The 12758-nt window shown below is 39.6% G+C and overlaps 1 long non-coding RNA gene across 1 annotated transcript; it reads left to right on the top strand.

Annotated features, from left to right (window-relative positions):
- Positions 1-1582: 1582 nt before the first annotated feature.
- On the top strand, positions 1583-12555 carry LOC134357853 (uncharacterized). Its single transcript, XR_010020745.1, has 4 exons — positions 1583-1608; positions 1806-1859; positions 7102-7184; positions 12447-12555. It is a non-coding gene; the product is annotated as an uncharacterized LOC134357853 (long non-coding RNA).
- Positions 12556-12758: the final 203 nt, after the last annotated feature.

Here is a 12758-nt window from a genome sequence, read left to right as displayed (position 1 = left end):
TCAGGAAAATAGCCAGGAATTCTTTCACTTATTTGGGACACTATGCCACATAATTGGAGACTTTTGCCAAAGCATCAGTCACATATATTTGTGTGGCCGTTAGACACTACACTGTACTGACAGTGAATAGTTTTTAAATAGAAAACACAAGAGATTCTGCAGATGCTGGAAATCCAGAGCAACACACACAAAATGCTGAAGGAACTCAGCAGGTCTGGCAGCATCTGTGGAAATGAATAAACAGTTGACATTTCAGACCAAGAATCTTCTTCAGGACTGGAAAGAAAGAGAGGAGACACCAGAATAAGCAGGTGGGGGGAGGTGAAGGAGGACTAGCTAGAAGATAATAGTGAAGCCAGATGGATGGGAAAGGTAAAGGGTTGGAGAATCTTTTAAATAGTGTCAATTGTGTGTGTCTGTGTTCAAAAAGCTGTGTCACTGATTGGTGAAAAATAAACAGTGAGACAATTCAAAATTCAAAACTGTTTTACTCACTACAGTTTCAAGCATTCTGGCTTGGAGATGCAGAAACGGTTGGGAGTGGAGATAAAACAATTTCACTACATAGGAGCTACGAAAAATTTGAAGGTATCGACAATCATCTTGAATGTTGCAATGTAAGTGAAGATTTGGAAGATGCTATCATCAAAAGCATTGTAGTTCATTATCTGCACTGGGTGTCTGTGCTGATTTTGTTTATTTACATTCAATCAAGAGAACTGCAGGGTACACTGGATGAATTCCTCCTTTAATAACTATTAGGAACTAATACCGAGTTGTAGTACTGCAGTAGTATTGATAGTGTTCTAATTTGTTCTGAGTTTCACTTAAATGCATAACTTGTTACATAGTTGGTATTATGTTTTGTTTTATACCTTTTTAATTATTTCCATGAAACTTCAGCTAATTGGGGCAGCCGCTTAATTGGGTGAAATTGCATTACTCCTGATGTGTCCCAATTAACTGGAATCCAGTACATAATTTTATTGTCCTTGAAAACATGTTGAATTTGCCCTATCTGAGTTCACTCTCACCCCTAGTGATTTAAATATACTGTATATATTACTTACTGTGCAATTTCCTTTGATTTGTTTCTTAAAATAGTGTTCAAAGGATTTGCCTGTACATTCCTTCCACCTCTTTTCAATTTAAAGACCAATTGTACATATCAGTTATGTAGCAACCATCTGTCTCACCTTAGAACTATTTGCTTTCATGGATCGAAGCAGCGGCTCTCACAGGCAGGAGTTCTTCTGCAAAAAGCTGCATGCAGGTCACAATGTCATGTGGTCAGAAAGCATGTTCCTGGAATGTTTATCCCTAGGGTCATACACCAAGAAAAATAAACCACTGTCCAAGTTCTGGGAAAGAGTTTCATAGCGATTCTGTTATGTACAAGAAACCCAATGCCCACAACCTTTTGAAGTAGTGGAGCAATATTTATGTGCACGTCTGGTCTCACAATCTCCTCAATGTAGGAGTTGTTCTTATAAATCAAGCCCTTGGTGAGACAGGTTCATTTACTGCTGATATGCTTCTGTTGCTTTTACGTTAAATATTCAGGTACAGGTTTAAACCAGTCCTTGGTTGAACAGGATCTTCTGTGTGGTGAGCAACAATTTACATGTCAAAATCTGACATTTGGCAAAGTTCATAATCTGCCTACTACCTGCATCTATTCAGCAGCTTTTTGAGAGCTCAGTCTGTTCAGGAACCACTAAGCACAATGTGTTCATCTTGGATTTCTCTTACAAGATTAAACCTGAGCCGTAAGCTAATGTTTACAATGCTGTTTCCTTCCTTAGAATGGGACAGTCCATCCATGAAGAAAACCGATGCCAGACAGGAGCCTTAGGCAGGTAATGGTAATGTCTGTGTATGTCTTTAAGGTGAGCTGCCTTGCTTGCTGGGTAGTCAAGGAGTGGCTGGTACTTAACACTCAACCCTTTGTGATTCATGTGAAATAGTGAGAGGATTTGCAGGGTCATCTAGCAGTTTACTTGCAGCATGCAAATTCCTTCCACAGCTGTGACTTCCATTGCAACGGATGATGGAACATAGAACATTATAGCGCAATACAGACCCTTCGGCCCACAATGTTATGCGTACCTTTAACTTACTCTAAGATCCATCTAAAGCCTGATTTATACTTGTGCGTCAACTCGACGCCGTAACCTACGCAAGTGACCAACGCACGTTGTGAGCATTTATACTTGTACGTTGGTGTGTCTGCGTTGCTCTGCAATTCGGGCACGTCGCGCATGCGCACACACCTGCCCGCGCAAGGCTTCATGGTCATGGTAGTCTTTCTCGGGATGAACAAGTTTAAAGCGAGCGACTTTTTTCGTAAAAGCAAAATGTGTCCTCCATAATGTCGGAGGTCTGTAAAGCTTTATGGAAAGCATTGCAGCCAGAGTTCCTTCCCTGCCCTTCAGTCGCCCAATGGGAAGCTATTGCAGCGTAGGAGGAAATGCGATGCTACCAAGCGGACCAATCACAGTTGTTGCGGTCTGCGTTGCTGCGACGCGCAGTGACATTTTGGGAGAGGTGCGCGTCAGACTCTGGCGCAGGGATCCACGTCGGCTCTGCATAGGGATTCCAGCAATGCAGTCCTTATGGCATTGAGTTGATGCAGAAGTATAAATCAGGCTTAACCCTTCCCTTCCACATAGCCCTCCATTTTTCTATCATCCACGTACCTAAGAGTCTCTTAAATGTCCGTAATGTATCTTCCTCTACCATTACCCCTGGCAGTGCATCCCACACCCCAACTCTCTGCATTAAAAAAAATACCCCTGACATCATCCCTCCAGTTACCATACCTTAAAATCATGGTCCCTTTGTATTAGCCATTTCTGCCCTGGCCCTGGGAAAAACTCTCTGGCTATCCACTATGCATCTTATCATCTTGTACACATCTATCAAATCACCTCACATCCTCCTTTGCTCCAGAGAGAAAAGCTATAGCTGACTCAATCATTCCTCATAAGGAATGCTCTCCAATCCAGGCAGCATCCTGATAAATCTCCTTTGCACCCTCTACAATGAGGTGACCAGAACTAAACACAATATTTCAAGTGTGGTCTAATCAGAGTTTTATAAAGCTACAATATTACCTCAAGACTTTTGAACTCAATCCCCTGACTAATGAAGGCCAATACACCTTATGCCTCCTTAACAACCATATCAATGTACACAAACAACAGGAATTCTGCAGATGCTGGAAATTCAAGCAACATACATCAAAGTTGCTGGTGAACGCAGCAGGCCAAGCAGCATCTATAGGAAGAGGTGCAGTCGACGTTTCAGGCCGAGACCCTTCATCAGGACTAACTGAAGGAAGATGTACACGGCAACTTTGAGGGATCTGTGAATGTGGACCTCAAGATCCCTCTGTTCCTCCACATGGCTAAGAATCCTGCTCTTAACCCTGTATTCTGCCTTCAAATTTGACCTTCCAAAGTGAAGCACTTCACACTTTTCCAGGTTAAACTCCATCTGCCACTTCTCAGCCCAGGTCTGCACCCTATCAATGTCCTGTAGTAACACTCGACAACCTTCTACACTATCTACAACATCAGCACCCTTTGTGTCATTTGCAAACTTCCTAACCCAGTAAGGATTAGTAGTCCTGCTTGATGGGTTCATAGTCCGGCTTTGTGGGAGGGTTTTAAGGGATCCCATTATCCATCTGATGAGTATGAGGCTACCTACATCAACTGGGCATGAAGTACTTGCTCAGTATCAGCCACAGCTCCTATCAACTCTTGCCAGTATTGCCTGGGGCAGGGTATAAGTCCTATATGTTCTGACTCACAGATGCAACTGCTGATATTAAAACTTGCTCTGGCACGCAAACTAAATGTGTTGGATAGAGAGTAAAGGAAAACATGTATATTGGTTGTGATGATCTTGAATATAACCATGTTAGAGTCCTAAATTTAAGCCAAGATTTAAAGTTTTGTAGGTGTCCCTTGATACCCTTACTTTAGCGAGATTATATTATATCACTATAATGCAAAGATGAATTTACTTAACCACTTTAATCTCTTTTCTGAAGGAGTTTAGCTGTCAATAATCACTATTTTGAATGGTGGGACCCCCTCCCAACCAAGGAGATACTTCCAATTAATGAAACAGATTAAACACATTACTTTAAATGGCACTCATTTATTTTGAGGAATAATTCTAACAAGGATTATAATTCTACAAAGAATTTCCAACCACAAGCACAATTCTGACGAATTTTGGAACTGGAATTCCAATTTCCAGTTCCAAAACCATATCCATGTGTTGCAGATGACTATGTCATTTGGCACAAAAATGAAAGCTTTGGGAGGAGATCCCTCTCAAGTAAAGACTGAGGAGTAGACTCTACATCTTCATCTCTGTAACCCCTCTTCAACCTTACGGCCGTCTAATATTCATGTTTTTTTTTTGCCAGTCATCTAGTGCCAACCTTACTTGCATGTGACAATTTAATATTACAGGGCCTTTAAAAAGTATTCAGCCCCTAGCCCTTTGTTCACATACTGTAAATGAGTATTACAACCAGAGATTTTGATCAATTTAACTGAGAATTTTTGTTTGTACATCACATGCTCCTTTTCCACAAAAGGGTCGAACCCAAAAACCAGAGGAAATTATAAAGCATGAAAAACTAGCAATTCAAAGACTGATATGTCAGCAGTTCAAAAGTATTTAAACCCCTTTGCTCAGCACTTATTGAAACCACCTCTCAGAGCATTACAGTTGCTTCTGCTGGGCTAAAAAGCTGAGTTTATCCTCCTGACCATGCACAGTGACTATCCATCACATAGTGTTTAATTAATATTTAATATTAAATTACATTAATATTATGTATATAAAATCCCCACAAAGAACAACAAAATAAATAAGCTGTTGGTCTTGTTGGTCAGGATACCAGGAAAACACATTTCCACCAATCGCGGCATTTAATAGTCAGCAAAAAGCTAAGCAGTGAACTCGATAATCTGGTGCTCTTTCCCCAATACCATTGATGCTTCAGCCTACATCTCTTGCTTGTATTGAGGGGAAAAAGAGTCAATAAAATGGACTGACTTACAATTCACAATTTAAAAAATGAATATCTCACGTCGCATCACTCATTGTGGTGCCCAATGCTGAGTGTGGAGATTCTTGGCTTTCAAAGGACCAAGTGCAAACACTTTTTGGAATTTATATCTGATGATGATTGGTTCCAGACTGTTAAACTGAAGACTTCATGATTTATAGTCACGGGAGGCACAATACTTCTAACCTTTTTACAGTGACTAACTGTATTTGAAAAGTGTGGATGTTAAATTTGGCCGTGGATTTTTATTGGTATTAACTGAAGGAGCTGCAGCTGTGGATCTGTCTGGAAAGTTGAATAACAGCAATCCATATCTCCAACATAATGATTAATGACTGGCATTCAATCAAAAAGATTTTGTGTTATTAATTATATAGTGGGATTGGATATATTGGGTGCAGATACTAATCATTGCATCTTTTTTGGGAACAATCTGGAGTCATTTAATCAGAATCTGTATTATTAGAAATGCATTTTGGGAATGCTGAGAATAGATGTGTTTGAAGGACTAAAGACAGTGTCTTGCTACATAAGTAAGAGTCAATACTTTGCAAATTGCATTCCTCAAAATTAATGAAATTGAAATCTGAATAACGCATTATGTTTCAAAATCATGGCCTAGAAATTTGAATGGAAAACTTCTGCAAACTTCCACAGGACGTGAGGCCTCTCCTAATAGGCCAGTCCATGATTTTACACTTAAGAATATGGTACCCTGATCCAGGAGGTTTGATGGGTTTGAAACTATTGAGCATTAAATAAGTTTCCATGTTAAGGTGGAGCTGTTAGATGGTGATTAATAGTGAAGGCAAAAATTGGGTACGTGGCGAGGGTGTAGCATGGAAGTCAGGGCCTCCATCATCACCCTTGATAAATTGAATATAGGGGGTGGGGTGGAAATTGTTGGTTTCCGTGTTTGATGTGGAGATCAGTAGCTTGATTGGGATTTGGGTTTAGGAAGTCAGATCGGGAGGATAGGAGAACAATTGGTGATTTGAGTGCTTAATCTGAGAGATTGGGAGCTTGATTGGAAGAATCAGGGTGGGTTCAGAGTGAAGTCACTAGGTATGGAGGGATGGGGGTGGGGAGTCCAGCGGGCACAGGGAATAACGCTATCTTATGAATGAGTGGCAGAAAAATTAGGTCAGGTGCACCGGGGTCAAATTTCTGGATTGGCACAATTCAAGCCGGAAATGAGCAATAATAATTGGAATATGAGACTGGGTTGCTTTGCTTTACGCAACTCAGAACCCACAGAGCCAAATAAAGAAGAAGTATGCAAGAGATTAGTCATGTCTCTGTGCCACTGTTCTATCTGGCTCATAAGTATATTGTATATTCTGTCACTGTTTCAGTAATCCCTGGATTTAAGGACAGACTGCCTAGCAACCTCATCACTCTTGATTCAGTGACTGAGAAATGTGGACAAAGACCCAAAGTGACTCAGCCATAGTCTTCATTCCTCAGTGTCTGAAACACTTTCTCAGTCCCTAAGGAATCACCATGAATAGTTCTCCATGTGTGGAATCAAGGAAGCAGGCCTTCATCCTAATGTTTCACATAAGTGCATTTAAAACATTTTGCCTTGACATTTCTGCATGATTTACACCCAACAAACCTAAACATTTCCAGCAGAATCAATCAAAATGACGCTAAAGAGCCCAGATGTCTTATTGTGAAATGTGCCCATATATCTGAGATTCTATGATCTTTTACCCCAGTTTAAAACTCCTTTTCTACCTACAAAACCAACCACATTCCCATATTCCACCTCCACCCCTAGGTTGAACATGTCTCCAGCTTTGATTCCACCATAGGCACATTCTTCTCAGAATTCTCAGTAGATAAGGTAAGGGTGATCACACAAACCCAGGGTTAATCAGCTGTGTTGCACAGAACTATGATTGGTGTGAGGAACTGTCTCTAGTTGACAAGTGATCCTGGTGTGTTTTGGCAGAAATTACTTTAAATTCAATTTTATTTAATCTAATTTTGCTCCATTTCAGAAGAGCAGGGCACATCGCAATGACATCAGTGAACTTCTGATCATAGTTATTATTCACCAGAAGAAGAGGATTAACTAGTTCAGGTGTGAAACAGGGAACACTGAACAGGCTGGCATGGATGCTACCATTTTCATTTGCGGTATCATGTGTTGTGAAAACCATCCCAGTACCCTGTGATTCTATTCTAGTTACCCCCACCCCCATCCCCATCCCCATCCCCTCTGTCTATTACCCATCACTGCACTGTAAACACTTTAAACTACTTTCTATCCTGTTGCTTACATGCTGGTATTTATGTATTTATGCATATTTTATTCCATAACTGTATCTGAACATTTAACTGTATTTGTATATAGTTATTTATTCTTTACAATTGCTGAATATTATTGTTTCTTGTTGCATGTTGTGCCCTGACCAACACACCACAGCAAATTCCTCATGCAAGCAAATATATACGGCGAATAAAGCTGATCCTGGATCCGTGATCCTCTAGCAGCCACCAAAAATAAACCTTTCCTGAAAACTTCAATCAGTGAGCAGCAACTGCAGCACTCCCAGCAACAGAGGGCTACAGATCCCCAATAAAAGTAACCTAAATCCTATAGACTGCTTTGGAACACAGTCAATATCCTCTGAACTCCTGTGCCCCTGTAAAAAAATCACAACTCTTCAATAAAAGTCAAGATTACAAATTGTGATTAAGTATGGTATCCACAAGAAAATAGAAGCAAGCATGGACTACTCAACCTCTTTAACTGTGCCTTCTATTCAATGTGTTTATAGTTAACCTATGCAAGCCTCAGCTTTTCTTCTGTGCCAATTCCCATAACTCTCAATGCCTTGACCTTTTGAATATCTATCTATCCCTGTCTTTAAATATATCCAATGATCTGGCCTCTGCCACCCTTGGAGGAAACATTTCTGCACACTTCAGTTTTAAATGAGCACCCTTTATTTTGTAGTTGCATCTCCTTGCTCTTGACTGACCCTCTTGTGAATACATCCAAGTGCGGAAAATCCAGGTAATAGCTTTCCTTGGAAAACTTGGTCTACCTTGAACCATTTGAGAATGAGCCGGAAAATATGTGGCCTCTAACTCATACCACAAAGCGAAAAAAAAGAGAAAAGTCAAGTCCCAGCTGAATTGCAGCCGTACCATCCACCATGCTTCACATTGAGAACTGTTACCCTAAACAATCCTTCAGCAAACCCACAGCATCTATCCACATCCTTCACATAAAACCTTTCAAAGGATCCACAACCTTGACACACATCTCCCAAATTTATCTCAAGGGGAAAAATAGTAGTCAACTGAAGGCAGGCTCATTTAACCTGCTTGTGTCATTTGAGCATCATTATTGGGATTGACCAGATTGGATGAATCGTCTCACATTTTATATACATTAAACTGAAGAGAATTCATTTCAAAGTCCAGCATTTCTTCAGTTTATTAATGGGATATTATTTGTATTTACCCTACTTGTGTTTACCCTATCAATGCCCCTCATATTTTTGTATACCTCTGTCAAATCATCCCTCAATCTTCTATGTTCCAAGGTATAGTCCTAATCTATTTAATCTTTCCTTATAACTCAGAAATTTTGCAGAACTATTTTGCATTGCTAAAAGAAGTTTAATTGCTCTGAAACTGCAAAGGTATCAATATCCAGTTTTGTCAACTCTGCCACTCAAAATAAGGTTTAAGTCAACTGTTCCTTTAAGAGCTGTATGAATTACTTCAGAATTGCTAATGTGAACATCTGTGAGTAATTAAACTGAACTATCACCATCAGAGGTGAGAAATTGAATCCCATTTAGGCAGTGGTAGGAGTTAGCCCTGCAATTAATATTTAGTATCCAAGCTGACAGCATAATAGATGAAATGTTGTTGTGGTTAAGTATATAGCCTTGTTCTCAATCACCAACGTTGGTAGCCAAGCTGGAGAAGCTTTGTTATAAAAATGTGCCAGCATTGGAGTTCAGGTTAGGTTTTCGGTGAAATGTGAGTGTACTTCTGTCAATTGGCTTAACTTGACTTATTTTCCCCCAGCAGTCTAACTCAACAGCTTCACATTCAGTTGAAGCTTGGGATAAGAGGCCATGCTGAGTAAATCTGTTATGCAAAGCTCTGAGGAAGGTTTCAGAAGGACATTTTACAATGTACCAGACAAGATGATTGAACAATTCTAGTGAAAGTTATGTATTAACCATTGATTTGGAAAGTGATATGAAAAAGTAAAAGTGTAAACTATAAACAAGTAATTTTCAGCTTTTCCTGCACTAATTGGAGTCCATGAAATTCTAGCAATACCCTGGATCTGAACTATCGGTTTCTTGGTTAACCTCAGCTGAACTTGGAGCCTAATAGCTAACTTTTGGAATTGCGGTGTAGTCAGGAGAAAGCTGCCAGGTTTTCACTACAGGATAGATGTAAATAAGTTTGAAAGAGTACAGAGAAAGTTTACAAGGATATTGCTGAGACTGGAGGACCTGAGTTATAAAGAAAGATTAAATAGGTTAGGACTTTATACCTTGGAACATAGAAGATTGAGGGGTGATTTGACAGAGGTATATAAAAATATGAGGAGCATTGATAGGGTAAATACAAGTAGACTTGTTCCACTGAGGTTGAGTAGAACTACAATGAGGGGTCATGGGTTAAGGGTGAGAGGTAAAAAGTTTAAGGGAATATGAGGGGAAACTTCTTCACTTAGAGGGTCACGAGAGTGTGGAACAAGCTGCCAGTGCAAGTGGTGCATGTGAGCTTGATTTCAACGTTTAAAAGAAGTTTAGATACTTACAGAGATGGTAGGGGTATGTAAGGCTTTGATTCCAGTGCGAATGAATGGGAGTAGGATGTTTAAATAGTTTGGCACAGATTAGATGGGCCAAATGGCCTTTTTCTGTGCTGTATTTTCCCCTGACTCTGAAAACCATTCCATCAGTCCAGGTGAAAATGCAAATAGGAGGAGGCTGGCAGAGGACTTAGTTGTCATGTCTTCCAAGATACTGCTGACACACTCACCTTGCAGCTGTAGAGCCTCTCTTGGTGATGCTCAAAAGTTCTAAGTAAATTTATTATCAAAATGCACAGACTCACCGTACACAACTCTGAGACTCATTTTCTTGCAAACATACTCAATAAATCTATAATAGAATCAATGAACGACCATACCAACCTGGGTGTTCGACCAGTGTGCAAGTGATAACAAGCTGTACAAATACAAAAGGAAAGAATAAATAAATAGAGTAATAAATATAGAGAACGTGAAATGAAGAGTCCTTGAAAGTGAGTGCATAGGTTGTGGAAACATTTCAGTAATGGGGCCAAGTGATGTTGAGTGACGTTATCCCCTTTGGTTCAAGAACCTGACAGTTAAGGGAATATAACTGTCCCTGAGGCTGGTGCTGGAACTCATGAAATGTTGTCACTGCAGCTGGGCCAGAACCTTAACAAAAGACCTTCTTCAACAACAAGTTCCTTGACAGTAATTTAGCTAAATCAAAAGGGTTCCAAACTTCCACTCAAGAAGAGCAATAAAATGAAATATAACTCTGCTGCGTTACTAAAACAAAATTAATAGTGAAGCCTATGTTCGCAGATTGTTTGCCATGTGCTCGTGCCAAAGCTGTCAGGTTGATGGGTCCAGGTGTTCAACGATAGCATTAAAATCGCTCCTATTCTAATTGTTAACCTCAATGAAGTGGTGTTTGATGCCATCGTTGATTCTTGCCCAAAATGCTTTGATTTTATCACATAATATATCAATACAAGTAAAAGCTTTAGTACATTACAAGGCAATTATTCATTTTAACTTCAGACATCATAGACTACTTGAGTGTAACTTGAGCATTTCATGAACATCACTGAACCTGGGCATTGAATTATTGCCTTATGCTGGCTCTAATGACTTCGCTTCTTATAAATGTGTCTCTATCTTAGTTTTTAATGTGTGCTGTGTGCCTTCCATTTTGGAGACCCCCTCCCTATATAAATCATGGCAAAACGTTTCCTTGACCAACTCTCCTCCTCTGTTACTAAATGTTTACAGTAAAACATGACCCTGCAACATTGAGAGGAAACCAACTGCAGTGGAGTTCTTCTCCAATAGAAATTAAAATACTGATCAGGATACAGGCACTGCAAATTCATTGTCACTCTTGTTAACTCTTAAATCATGGTTTAATATTCACAAAGAATGTCCAAAATGTTTTAATTTTTTTACCAATATTATACACTGATGGTTTATTGCTAAGATAATGGTCTGCTCAATAAAAGAAAACAAAGCCACGTGTTAATACAGTGAGTGTCTGCAGCATCGTAGCATTTGAAATGCTAACTTTTATCATGTTCACACTATGAAATGAGTTTGTCAGTTTACACACTGTGAGTGTTCAACCCAAAAGCATTTGAACTTCACTATGGGTCAGGCAGCATTTGTGTACCAGAAAACCGAGTTCATGCTTTAAATGGCCTCCAGTCAGAACCACATGTGAATCAGACAATTAGTCGTGTTATGACATCGAGTTTTGGAGAAATAGAGAATCAAAGCAGGCTCTTCAGTCCATCAAATCCACACCAACTATCACCAACCAATTGCAACATTATTTCCATTTTATTCTAACACAATGTTATCAACTCTGCTCTGATCGTATCACTCAGTTACATGTTAGAGGCAATTTACAATGACCTGGTATCCTTGTGACGTTAAGGAAACTGGAGCACTTGGAAGAAACCCACATGAACACAGCAGAAATATTCATACTCCACTCAGACAGCTCCCTGGGCTGGAATTGAACCTAGGTGTCCAGCACTGCAAGGTACTGGCTCTACTAGCTCTGCCACCCAGCTGTCCACAGGTCCTAGTTCACATCATGTAACATTTATCCATTACATAAATGCCATGGAATACAGGTTTCCATTTGACCAAATCCATAAAGTGTCTTAATAGTGCTTAAGTAGAGAACGATTTTAAGTAGATCATAAAGAATGAGTGTGGAATGTGAGAATGGCTTTGTTGTGGCTTGCATTTAGTGAATGGGAATATAGGATTTATCTCTTCTACTGCACACCTACTAGGATTGTATCAAAAATTAACAGCTCTGTGAAATTCATCAACTGACCATCAAAAACAAACGTTGACATATTTTGATAGGATGTACTTAAATAACAGTTTAAAAATTAGCATAAATGAAATCAGAAGATGTTTATTAATAAGCTGCACTTCCATTGTGCTTAATTACACAGTGTCTGGAGTTATTAGGCTTCATGGCATGCTGTGGTGTTTGTAAAGACTTAATCAAACCGCATGGTCATTGCTTTATCTTTATATTCATTTAAGCAGCAACTTCACAATTGGGACTGATCCCAGCAGTGGTGTGTTCATCCCTGCAACAGAGACAGAATCAAGAAATATCCAGGCAAGAAGATGAAACACCATCTTGAAAGTTATAACTTGGACATCTTGGCCACAGTTTTGTGATAGTTTGTATCTACAAAGGGTAGTTATTTGTGCATAAGCACAAAAAAGGGAACCTTAATTGCTGACATATGGCCATTGGTAACAATATATCAGTAAAATAAGTCAACGTCTCCCTGTTAATGTGCATAGCCTTTGGGGTTAAAGCTCCAAATTGAAGTTATTAAGTGTGTGCTT

This window comes from Mobula hypostoma, chromosome 1 (assembly GCF_963921235.1).
Source record: "Mobula hypostoma chromosome 1, sMobHyp1.1, whole genome shotgun sequence".
NCBI lineage: Eukaryota > Metazoa > Chordata > Chondrichthyes > Myliobatiformes > Myliobatidae > Mobula > Mobula hypostoma.
The sequence above is the reverse complement of the archived record's forward strand: the minus strand, read 5'-3'. Positions and strand labels throughout refer to the sequence as shown.